Raw genomic sequence first — 13,498 nt, 5'->3', positions numbered from 1 at the left:
TCGATTGTGAAGCATGAGATCGAACGATGCACTAGGAAAATATACATGTGTGTATTAGAATAAAATAAAATTATATTCATGTATGCATATTATATAGTAGTGGGTAAGATATTGATAAAATGGCGCACAAAGCACAATATATTATTATTATTATATGTTTCTCGAGGCACATTGCGTTTATGCTGTACGACCGGCATAAATGGATTTTCGGCTGTCAGGTCGTTCACTTTACAGTTTCTATATAAAAATAATCTTTAAACGTCAAACCTGTCAAATCGTTTTTTCTAACTTATGACACTCAGTCAATTATTGTAGTGTTTTGAAAATAACGTTTGTGTACAACTTGAAGTTCTAGCCTATAAAATACATTGTATTCTCTACGTTTTAAAGTTACATAGAAATGTACATCACATTTTTGTACGAAACAAGTTTTTTACCATTATCTATCTTTGGATTTCTTTTGTAATCATATGACACAAATACAAGAACAAATATTATATTTGTATTTTTAATTTTTTACACATTTTTAGTGTACTTCAATTAAGACATAATACATAAGTATATACGTTAATAAAAAAATACACTATTGACAATTTTGTATTATACGGAGGAATGGCTTTCAAAAACACTAAAAACGACAGAGAACTCCACACTAACCTGCAATCAGATCGCGAATTTTTATTTCACTTTCTAAAGCCCAGCCAGAGGTTTATTTACTTTTCTCGCGGGATCCAAATGCGATTTGGCACGAGACCAATCAGACAATGCTGGTGTATTAACCATAGTAGCGGTAGTGACAGCAACGGCTGTTTTTTTCCCGGCATAGATGATGATCATATTTTTTTATTACATTAATATCATAGTGATGTATATTTACATTTTTTTGTCATTGCTCGTGTTCATACTTGAGTCATCGAGTCATCTTTCTATTGCACGTAAGAACGTGCCAATATATAATAATATAATCTACGTTTATATATGATAACGCAGTGTCCTAGTTTTTCACTCGCGAATTCGCATCTATATGTAATATATATGTGTGAACCGTAACAGTCGCATACAACTATACTCTTTTCTTCTTACAAAAAAAAAACAATTTTAAACAAGTGATTTTTTTTTCTTTTAGATTAGAACATCGATTCAAGCCCTGTGAATATTGTCGATGATTATACGTAGTACACCGTAAGTTATACACTTATTTATTTATTATAATATATAGTAAAGCGTAGACACCGAATAAAAATAATAAATATTATATGTTCGTAAAAAATTGATTGTGCATGACGAATAGAAAATAATAATGTTCATCGGATCCCATTAATGGCCGCTATTTCAGCCGCTCTACTACAACCCACGTCTTTTTCTGATATCAATATCGCTGCATGTAATATATTGTCTAACTACCTATGAGCACTCTGAGAAATATGATATATACGTGGTCACTGGGAACGTAAAAATATTGGTAGCTAATTAGCTGCATCTGAAAGCTATTTTTTAATAACCTATTACCGAGTTTGTCCTGTCTGCTATCAATAGTGCAAACTTTACAAGCCATATACGAACTTTACTCGAATATCTTCACTTACCAGAGTATTAGGCGGGAGGTTTATTTTTATAGTAAGTCATCCGTGGTAGATACTCGAAGTAAGCGAACAATTTTGGTAAAACGTTTTCTTTTGAACACACCGCCACGTGACCGCTGACTTCGAATCTTTTCGATCATATACAAAGGCACTATCATCCGTACATAATATTATAATGAGAATATTGGTATTTTGTATGAGGTGATTGAAATAAAATATTCTGTCAATAAACGAACAAAGAGTATTTTTTCAAAAATTTCTCGCATACATTGTGCCTACTATATAAAACTGATGCGTAGGTTAATCGTATTCATTTTATATAATAATATGTAACAATATTCATGTCGCATTTTAAAACGTCCGAAATCATATTATTCATATTGCGTAATTTTTGATTAGCGATGCGCACCGTAAAACAAACGGCTTCTGAACGCAATTTATACTAATATTTGGCTAGCACGTGTGTGCATATATACGTCAAATAGAGATAAACGTTTGAACAACTATTAGAACCTTTTTTAGCCGTTATACTGATTAATAGTTTCACTTCTAACCTATATGAAAATAAATCAATGCAATAATTAGATATATTTTAGTGTTATATATAATATTACGGAAGTACCTATATCATCTCGAAAAAATTATAATAAGAGTAACTAGTTAAAAAAATAATAATAAATATTAAACATTCTTATTGTTTAATTGTATACTATTATTGATTGTAATTTACTTTATTATAATAGACTATAGAATGTAGCATTAATAAATCTATAATAAATCGTCATCATTACCTATATGTATAAAAAAGGTACCTACTTTTTGGCATATACGAGACGTTTGGTTATTTATTAAATTTTATACCAAATTACCTAATAACAATTAAAAAAAAAAAGTTAATTAATAAAGAATTATTATTTGATACAATTTTCACAATCGAATTGTATATTCATACGTGGTAAATACATCGTTTTATCAGTTTTCTGGAAATCAAGCGGTGAGAATCGGTACGATAACAATAATAATATAAAACTAAACTATATTAGGTATATATTTTCATTGTTTATTGAAAATTTAAATTATATGTTTAGCCTAATATGTCATCAAATATTGGCGCATCTATGCATCTTGCAATCTCATAATCTTAAAAAAAAACTATTTGTAAGCCTAAGAATATTGGTGGTAAAGTTAGATTATATGTAAGAATATATACGTGAAACATTAAGTCTTATAATAATTAATACGATAATAATTTTTCATAATTATAATTTTAAAATCTGAGGAAATATATATTTTTTTACATTTCGTATATCTAAGAAACACAACTCTGAATCCATACAATCCTTTTGTAGATATATGTAGATTTATACAAAATGTGTAATTATATAATATATTAATTATTAACCCTTTAATACTGCACATGTGCATACACATTCTTATCAATTTAAATTATTTGATGCGTTATATAAAAATAAAATATAATTTATAGCATCTATATTTAAATTCTATGTCTAATGGATGAAAACAACATGAACTCTTATCTCTGATATTTACATTAAAATATTTGCCGTGATACAGTGTTTGCTAAAATATTAATATACTTATTTATTAATCATAAAAACGTTTAACTATACTATTATGTTAATTTTACAATATATATATATATATATACATGGACTCATTACCATAAAGCTATATGATTGATTAATAAAAAAAATTATCCAACATCATTTAATTTAAAATTCTGGACTACGATGACTTTGAAGGTGATTTGTATAGATCGCTATCTGTAGATTTTAAATATAAGTGGTGGATTAAAATTATTATTCTAAAGCCCAATCAATATCGTGTGTCAATATTTTTTACATTAAAACTGAATTTACCTTAAATGCTTGCGCGCTGTATAATTTCAGATTTTACTATCAAAAAATATTTATAGTAATATAGTATTTAAATCACTGTAGTATTATAAAACTATTATAAAAAATGTTGGACGTCGCGACCTTTAGTCCATTAAACTTGTTGTCGTAAATATTATGGCATATTATTGTACAATATAATACTTTTAATAAAACCTAACCTGCGTATAAAATATAGGTAATATAGAAAATCGGTAACGATTTTCCCGGGAAAGTTGTAGCTAAATCAATTTCTATGGAGACACGAAAACGCAATTATTCGTTATGGGTTATATTTTATATTTTACCATAAATATATAAAATAATATGAACTGTGAACATTTTTCATAGGTATTTCCATTTCCGGTCGAATGTTTCCGTATTAAGAATTAAACGATACATCATATACATCATACATATACATAAAATATAAATTATATTATAATGTCATTTATAATGTGTGTTTGATATTTTTTTTTCTTATACATGATAATATATACTGTATTATACCGCTTCCGTACGGTCGCTTCCACTATACTGTACCACTACTATTGCTACTACTTTTTTTTTGTCGCTATATTTATATTGTGTCGATATAGTTTACCCACCATCATCCATTAAAATGGAAGACCCATTGCGTTGAAAATTTCAAATCCATGGTGATTTGTGTTTTATATTTCTCTTCTCACCGTTTGTTAGTTTTCGAATTTCATCGTTGCGAATAAGGCAACAACAATGTCTGTTAAATTGACCGAACTTAACTGATAAAATTCTATATTTCATACGTTTAGGTAGATACACTGTATTATACTATAATGTTAAACATAGGTATAGTTGTTAGCAAGTATTATTTTCTCTGCACCACTTTAATAACATTATTGTGTAATATATTATAAACGTTGTTACCATTTTAATAATTGACGTTTTTTGTTTTTTTTTTTTACCTCACTGAAAAAAGTATTGTTATTTGTGACGATATAAAAACAATTAGGTCCTATTGTATAATATGAGTGTCTGTGTGCGTATAATAATAATAATAAAATACAATTTAACGTTTCTTATCGAAATTATCTAAGACATATACCTAACTGTATAAGTACAAGTGAGGAGAGTTGGGAATAAAGTTTTATAATAATATGCTGGTGTATTACACATAGCCACATAGGTAATACGTCGTGGAGGTAGTGACGGTGACGGTATAGTGTTGTCTTGAAATTTATTGCATATAATGCAGATACACAGTGTATATAATAATATCAGTGTGGCAATGCACGTGTACACATGAATTACTCTACCTCATCATGTTCATAAGGGAAGAAAAACCGTTTTGATAATATATTTCGAATTTTTTTAGTCTTTACCGTGAAGATAAGATGTATTTTGATTTGTGACACAACTTTTGTAATATTTATATTATTTAGGTTAAATATATTGTGTACAACAATCGTAGCAGGTCCGTATAATTTACCAATGTAGATCGACAAATAATTTTGAATCGTTGTTTTAACATAGACAACTGCTTACATAGGTATTAACAATATTATGTATTTCTTATGGAAAAAAAACTACAAATTTAATACACCAGTCCCCTGTATAGCCTACTATCCACGAACATGAATAATTAATAATGTACACATATTTTAGAAACTAAAATTAAGTAAAAATTGGGATAGTTTTTTTTTTTTACTCTTGTTTCTGACACGTCAAAATCGTAAATATTTTGTAATAATTTATAGTAGAAAAGGTAATTTTAAAAAGTCTAAGTTAATATTTCTACAAGACACTCTTTAAGTAATTCAAGTCTCAAGAATTTTAAAATATAGTTATTATTTACTTTTAGTAAAATTTCAAAAATTATATCTTGAATAACTGTGTTATTGAAGAAGAAAGAGAGGGTGGCATGCTCGATGAATCATCCTACATAATTATAACGTAGTATACATTTATACAGTCGAACGGCGTAATGTCACAAATCGCCGTCGTGCTCTGAGTTGGCAAAAACGATTTCGTAGACGACCCGCCGCCACTGTATGTATAAATGTATAATAACGTGATAATAAATACGTTTTTTTTTTAATGTTCGGTAGCATTCGCGGCGTGTAAGTCACAGTCCTCATCCCCACTGTCGTGTGCATAATATTATTACCACGTGTGTGCCGCAATAAACGCACACACCTATATAATATTATTATACCATAATAATGTATATGTGTACCTGCAGCTATAATAATAATAATAATAATACCTACCATATGAGTAAACGAACCGACCGTCGTCGTCAGTGAACGGCTACTGTTTGATAATCTTTTCTTTCTTTATTTTTATTTATTTATTTTTTTCCAGCTCGTCCTCCCCGTCTTCGTTTAAAAATCGCTTAAGCCGCGCGTCGTTAAAACCTGTTTTATTATTATTATAGTCATTTTTTTTTATTATTTTTTTTTTTTAATCGCTCGTTCCGCGATTCCACGTGTAATTACACGCGTCTAGTTTATATTGATACTCTAGCGGCGGCAATACATAGAAACGCGTCTGCTAATGACGCCAAATGGCGTCGCCCCACCGCCACCCGCGTAATTTGCCCGACTTAATTACACCTGTATATACTCAAGTTGTAGTCCTGTATGTGTGTTGTATAATATTGTGCTTGCGTGTCGCGCGTTAACCGTTTTCGTCCGACATTATTTATGTATGAGCGACCAAAATGGTAAAATACCTTACTTATTTCTGTTGTGTATTATAGACGTCGAGGTTTTCATTCCGAAATAATATTATTCAGACACATATATACATAAAAAAAAAGCCATTCAAATGATACTAGTGTATATATCTGCATTTTAATAACGTATGATAAATTAGTAGGTGTATTAAAACGAACAACACTTTTTAACACACGCACATATTAATATGATATATTATTATATTGTAGGTATTTAAAATTCTGTTTTTACTGCATATAGCAATAAAAACAGAAATAATAACAATCCCCCAGTGTAAACCACGTTAACGTTTCGACCAATGACGATTGATGATTTAGTATTATCCCCGTTGTATGAACATTTAAATTAAAAACCGTTGTGCAGTAATCATAACTCACGAGTACACATGCTGATAAATTAATAACAAATTTCTAACCAAAATATGAATATTTAGCACTAAAACAGCTGTATCAACTCCTGTGTTTCAGATAATTTATAAATATTTCAAATCTGTTTTGCACATTATTTTAAATACGTAGTATATACGATAGCGAAAATAGTTCGAATTCTTGATTAAATTCATGTATACTTATTAATCAATAATTTTTACAATACTAATAATTATATTCATTGTTTTCTTGATATTTTTGTACTGAGATAATCGTGTTTCATCCGTTACCATTGTCGTTACCTCTAAAGACAAATGAAAATAGATCAATCTGTGTAGGTTAGGTATCTATACTTCATAAATCTGTATACTTTCTTAGGTATTCTTCTCCTCTTATCTCAAACCTCGAAATCTGAAATAACATTATAATATTCTTGATGACATATTTGATAGTTTTACAAAAATATGTTACTGTTATTCTTTGATTTGCCGACTTCTTTCTGTTGTTATAGTTTCCCCTCTCCACACTCGCCATAATATGCTTATTATCTTTTTGCACATGATAATAAGTTTATGCGTGTATAAAATAACTATAATCATTCAATTTGAAAGAATATTAAATTTCATTAATTAATAAATAGATTATAAAAATAGTGTATACAATAACACGTATTAATAAATCGATTTCGCATGATTAACATACCTTATTATAAATTACTCTGTTAACTTGGATAGGTAGGTAAAGCACTTGTTTGCCGTTCACTTTAAAATACTATAGTAGTAATAATAATTTGAACCGATATAGAGATAAAATATAGTATATGTACAAATCGGTATTTTATACGACGACATGAATGACGATGTTATCATATTTTAAACATAAATAAGAGTTGTATAGTATGAAACAGCCATTATAAATTACTAATTAACTTTACATTAACTAGTAATACGTATTCAAATATTAATTTCGTATTTGAATATATTCATACAATACTCTCTTTGTTGTTTGTTATATTCAATGCTATTGTAAATATTTGTAATATACCATAAAACCATAATACTATATGTATTATAATAAGTAATAACTATAAATCTGGGTTCTCATTACACAGTTCCGTGCAAAGTTAAGTATATTGAACGCGTTATACGAAAATTTATTACCTTACGATGTATTAAATATTATACGAAGCTCGACACGATACGATGTAGTGCTAACTAGGTTTAAGATGTTTGATTTTCAAAAGATTCTTAAACTAACATAGCTCTATGGTTGCGTTTTAAATACGAAGACCCCAGACAATAGGCAATACTTATAAAATTGTTACTTCGCTAGCATTTTTGGAAATTCATTAACTTTGATCTTGTAAATACTTTTCTTAAACCATTGTCTTCTAGTTCGATATCGACTGTGATAATGATAATAGATTCATCTGAGATTAGCGTCAATTTTTGTATATTATTACCATTGTTATCATATTATATTATATCAAAAGTAGATACATATATATTATAATTTATTATATAGTATCTATATTAGTTTAAATTATTTAAAATTTACGGTTTTTGCACTTGGTAGCTGCATTAGATAATAGTCATTTATTTATTTATTTAGTAAAATATTTTCAATATTAGAGAACATCACTGTGATTGTTTGTAAATCTATCAGTATTTCGCGAAATCAATAATTCATGGCAAAGACTGATAAATATTAATATAGTTGTGGAAAATTCGTGAATTTGAAAGTTTTTAGAGATTAGCTTAATATTCCACTCACTCAAAACCTGATATTGATACTTACGGTATATTTTTAATTGACTATCGTAATAATTACTAAAACACTATAGTTAGTACTAATTTAATACTTTCAATGACCATCAACCATCCACCAGCTCATTGCTCCTTAAAAAAATTCAGACATCAGACTGTCGCTTATCGCTTTTCCCAAGCCAGTGAGATATATACGCAATTCGATCGTATAATAGTGTTATATATTATGTACCCCATCTATTTTTAATCGAAGATTCTGTCGTCTGCTTGTTTATGCTCGTCGCTGTTGTACGTGTCTAAGCGATGAGCAAATAATATATATTTCCGGTATACGCCTCGCAGCATCGTCAGGAAATCGAATTCAACACGTCGCGTCGTCTGTATGTGCGCGTGGTTTCCGGTTACCGATGTTTTCCGCCGCGTTTACGCTCCCCCGCTATACACGCGCGGTCCCATGTATGCAATACGTGTGTTATATTATATTATGGTCGTGTTTTACGAATAACAACAATAAAAAAAAACCCGACATACGTGCATTTCGTCGCCGGAACGATTTTCAGCGTACCTATATCTATACGTTATAACGGTGAGAACGCGGTGTACGATTTCGCTCTAAAAGGCGACATTTTGCGCAAAAACCGTGTGGGTAATTCGATCGTTGGGCAAAAAAACGATTCGTGTATATATGCAACATAGTGGTATACGAAAAACATACTTGTAAAAACAAAAAAAAACCGGGCAAACGACACTTGTACATGATATAATATTATATGTTTTACTCGGCGAATTACTTCGTGCGACTGCGTCGCGGGAGACTGGCCCGGAATATTATACTTTAGTGCAGAAAAACAAATAAAACGCCAAGCTCGGCAGCGTTCGTCGCCCGGCATTGTTTGCATGGTACATTACCACGGAATAAATTAATAATAATAATTTCATTTGTTCTGCGTGATATTATTACTACGCGCTCGTCGTGGTGCTATTCGGCGTCGAAACGTAACAAATAATAATCACTAAAAAGACCGCGTATTATATAATATATTATATTATACCGCAACAGCAGCCATATAATAATATTAAGTATATATCATACTCGTTACCCGTGCGCGCGTCGACAGATTTACCGATCTCACGCTGGTTAATGATCGCACAATCAACCGCGTTGTATCTACTAACGCATGTACAGACCCACAATAAAATATATCATATTATTATTATTATTATTGTGTATGTATAGCGTGTAGTGTGCATGGTGTACAACTGCTACAGTACAACACACCGACGCCGCCGCAGTTAAGTCACAATATATTATATTAATGCGTGAAATTGTCGTAATATTATTATATATATTATAAATTATAAATCGCGCACGTCGTCCCGTCATTATAATACTGTATGTGGTTGGTACTATATATTATATTATTCTATATCGTTATCATCATTCATATTATTATTATTATTATTATTATCGTTATTTGTATAACGTACCCCGTGCGTGGTTGGATTTCATATTATATAAAGTCACTCCAGCATAACCTACAGCTAAAGTGTTGTTTAGTTAATATTATTTTGTGTTATTACCACATTAGTATACACTCATACTTAGGTACCGATAATACGATTATTATAATAAACATATGAAAATTATAAAACCCACCATAATATATGTTATCCAATATTTTGGTTTGGTCCTCTAGTACTTCAGGGTTTTCTGGGTTACGTAGTATTTGACCGAAAATTGGAGGAGTAATATTAATTTGGCTAATAAGTTTTTTGTATTTGAAATTTGCATTTACTACTTCATGCGAATCATTGAACACTGAACCGTCATGCAAACTTGTACGAAACTTTCACGAAATATTTCATTAACATCCACTGTATAAAGCGGTCGCGAATTGTGACTCGAACTACGATAAAACTTTGGGGAATGCAGTTCAAAAATCGTTCGAATTACGAAAGTACTGTATTCGTTTTCGCCAAGTAAAGTAAAATACTATATAATAGCATACTGTAGTGACGACACGGCCTGAGAGGATTCGCTCTTTTAGGCGGTATAGGTATATCGTACATGATAACATTTATTATATTTTTTGGTACGTGCCCACTGTCCACTGCCGCTAGCACCGACACGACATAAGTACCTACTCATTGCCATCAATGCTCACCGGAACGAAGTTAAAATTTTACGAATTTCGTTGCATAACGACTTGGCGCAATTTATTTTTTGGTTCTCACTCCGTTCTTTTTCGCAGTACATATTTTTACATTTTGTAGGTACTGTTGCGTACGGTGTACGGCTAGGACGGTCAAGGTTGTTTAATTAAACGGATGACGAGCGGTTAACCGCAATGCAAGGCTGTAAATTGCACGCGCGTGCGCATGTACTCGTTGCGTTTTGAATAGCATAATAATAACTAATAATCGTAATTTTTAAATAATATTATTATGTTCAAACGACTTTCCGTTCCGCATCACATAATATTACCATGATATACTCGCTCGTATATTGGGTTTATAAAATTAATAACTTCATTATCAATATAATATGGCAGTGTGCGCGAATGTGCGTTGCCGTAATTTTACATTATATATTGTGTTTATGTACCTATAGGTATTAATATAATATATATATTGCAGCGGACGGTACATGACTTATGAGTTATGGAGCTATGTATATCATAATAATATATAATATGCATAAATTTAGCTCTATGTATTATAGACTATTATATCACTCGCCTTTTATGATTATTACATATTTATATTTTTTATTATTAATTATAATAAATTACCATAACTTTTAAATAATCATGTTTTAATATCGTTTAAACTTAATATCACGTGGACAAAACACTATCCTTATTAATACTTCAAGTTTATAATAACTCATAAAGTATTCGTTCACATTTCGATTTATAAAAAAAATAAATTGTGTCACTCATATTTGAACAAAATTAAGTTCCTTAAACTGCGTTCAAGTATTTGAATAAATATTGTCTTCGAGTAGGTATTATTAAAAATTTAAAAATCATAATTTCCATAAATGTATAATTATAGGAAACAAATGGGAGTGTGCATGGTGGTGGAGAATCACTCTGTATATATATATGTTTTTGTCATTTATTGCGCGCACGTGTTTATGACTTTAGGCGTGTACTTATATTAATATATTATACAAACTGTATTAATACTCTGATATTCACAAAATAGTCGCAAGGTTAAGGTGTAGGTATTATAATAATATGGGTAGGTATATTATAATGATGGGCTGCAGAGCGATTAGTTTTTAGTCACCATTTTCTAACTTTTATATTTATTATGGAAAAAAATAATTACGTATATATTATTATAATGAACACCTTATTATGTTTTTCTTTGATATCGACTTGTCATTTCCCGGTCACTACATCGTGTCTTCCCTTACAATGCACCACAGTTTTCTCGAAATCTATTGATTATACACATATAATATTAGTCACTGTTACATACACTATCAAGTATAAGCAATATGTAAATACATTTGATTCACTTACGTCATCTCATCCGGAGGTTAGGTTACTCGATAGTTCAACCAGATTTTAATTTTCTTTTTCTAGTATTTTTCATTAATAAACTTACAGATAAAAGAATATCGCTATATCATTGACATAATAATATTATTAGTGGTGCGTTAAATATGTATTTAAAGTTGTATATGGCAAAATACATAAAAACAGCATGCACTTATTCCGTTTATATTATTACTTGTCATTGATATAATATGTTTTATGCAAAAAGTCACGTATTTTGTATTTTAATTCAAAAATAGTACGTTTTCATTACATATTTCATTATTGTCGTACAAAGTGACATCGTATTTCTGCACGCTATTTTAATTAAAATAATTTAATTCGTCGTATCTACATGAAATTATATACAAAAAAATAAAACAGAAAACATAAAATGAATTCGACACCGCTCTCGGGCATCATCCTCCCCAATAGCAGCAATACAACAGAGTTGTACTCTAGCTGTACGTATAGAACATAAATCTTTTTATCATATTTTAATATTTCAAAGGACGGGTTTTGATCTGATCGTATTTCATTGGCCATTATATTATGTACACAAATCCCTTTGTCGCGGTGATGGCTAATCAATTTTAACTAACTGCGTGACTCGAGACTAACATTATATTATAAAAAAATATATTTAAATTTTATTTTTGAATAACTATAAATTGTCTTTAAAATATAGATTGGTTTTATTTTTGAGCATCATATTATCTTCTTTTCGGGCAAACTTGAACAAGACTTTTTCAGAAAATAGTCTTTTTTTATCAAGTGATCTCCATATAAGTTAGCTTAAAAACAAACTTATTGCAAACAATTACAAAACAATGTTTTTTGAAGTTTTATAAAAAAAAATATTGAAATCAAAACTAATAATTTTAAACAACCGTTTTTGTATAACTATAGCGTCGAATTCCGACAAACAAATCCGATGGAACACACTCACAAGTTGTATTGCAATTATAGGTATATATTTAAACCGTGATTTATACATCGAATCCGTGATCTCAGTCCACCGCTTACCGCTGCGACGTCGTAGTATATTATATATAGGTACGCATTGTAATAATATAGATCGTGACACGAACGGTGTGGGAATCGTCTTCTGTAGTCAGGTTCAGGTCGAGTGTTCGTCATTAGCGTGAACACGGGGCATTTTCTGGCTCCGAGGCTTACGAATGTGTAGATACTAGATACGCATCTCCAGGTAAACGAGGCTAAAGCAATAATAATAACAGTACGCAAGCGGGTGCTGCACTCTCGTGTTCGATATACGGATTGAATAAAATAGGTGTTAGGTAAAAAGTTACAATCAGGACCTGAAATGAAAATGACATTTTTTAATTTTAGTTACAATTTTAATGATAGATATAATATTATTTTTTTTTTATTTCAAATTTAAATAATTTTAAATTATTATAACAAATATATGACTTTTATATATTGTAGAAATTTCGCACAAAATCTATTTAATCCTTTTCTGATTTATTCATTAGATTTTCAACATATTTTTTCTTTTTTTTTTAAATTCAAATATCAGTATTACCTACGTATTTTATAAATTTACTGATTTCTATATTAACGAACCTTGCATACATACCAAGACGTACAGTACACT

The 13,498-nt window shown here is 29.8% G+C and overlaps 1 long non-coding RNA gene across 4 annotated transcripts in view; it reads left to right on the top strand.

The window, feature by feature from the left end:
* The window catches only part of LOC114122857 (uncharacterized), a 108,133-nt gene that overhangs the window by 21,885 nt on the left and 72,750 nt on the right, over nucleotides 1-13,498 (top strand). For all 4 annotated transcript variants that reach the window (XR_007604852.1, XR_007604853.1, XR_007604854.1 and 1 more), the window contains exon 4: nucleotides 1,127-1,182. This is a non-coding gene — a long non-coding RNA (uncharacterized LOC114122857). The remainder of the gene's footprint in view (nucleotides 1-1,126; nucleotides 1,183-13,498) is intronic.

The sequence above is a fragment of the Aphis gossypii genome, chromosome 3 (genome assembly GCF_020184175.1).
Source record: "Aphis gossypii isolate Hap1 chromosome 3, ASM2018417v2, whole genome shotgun sequence".
NCBI classification, from domain to species: domain Eukaryota; kingdom Metazoa; phylum Arthropoda; class Insecta; order Hemiptera; family Aphididae; genus Aphis; species Aphis gossypii.
The sequence above is the reverse complement of the archived record's forward strand: the minus strand, read 5'-3'. Positions and strand labels throughout refer to the sequence as shown.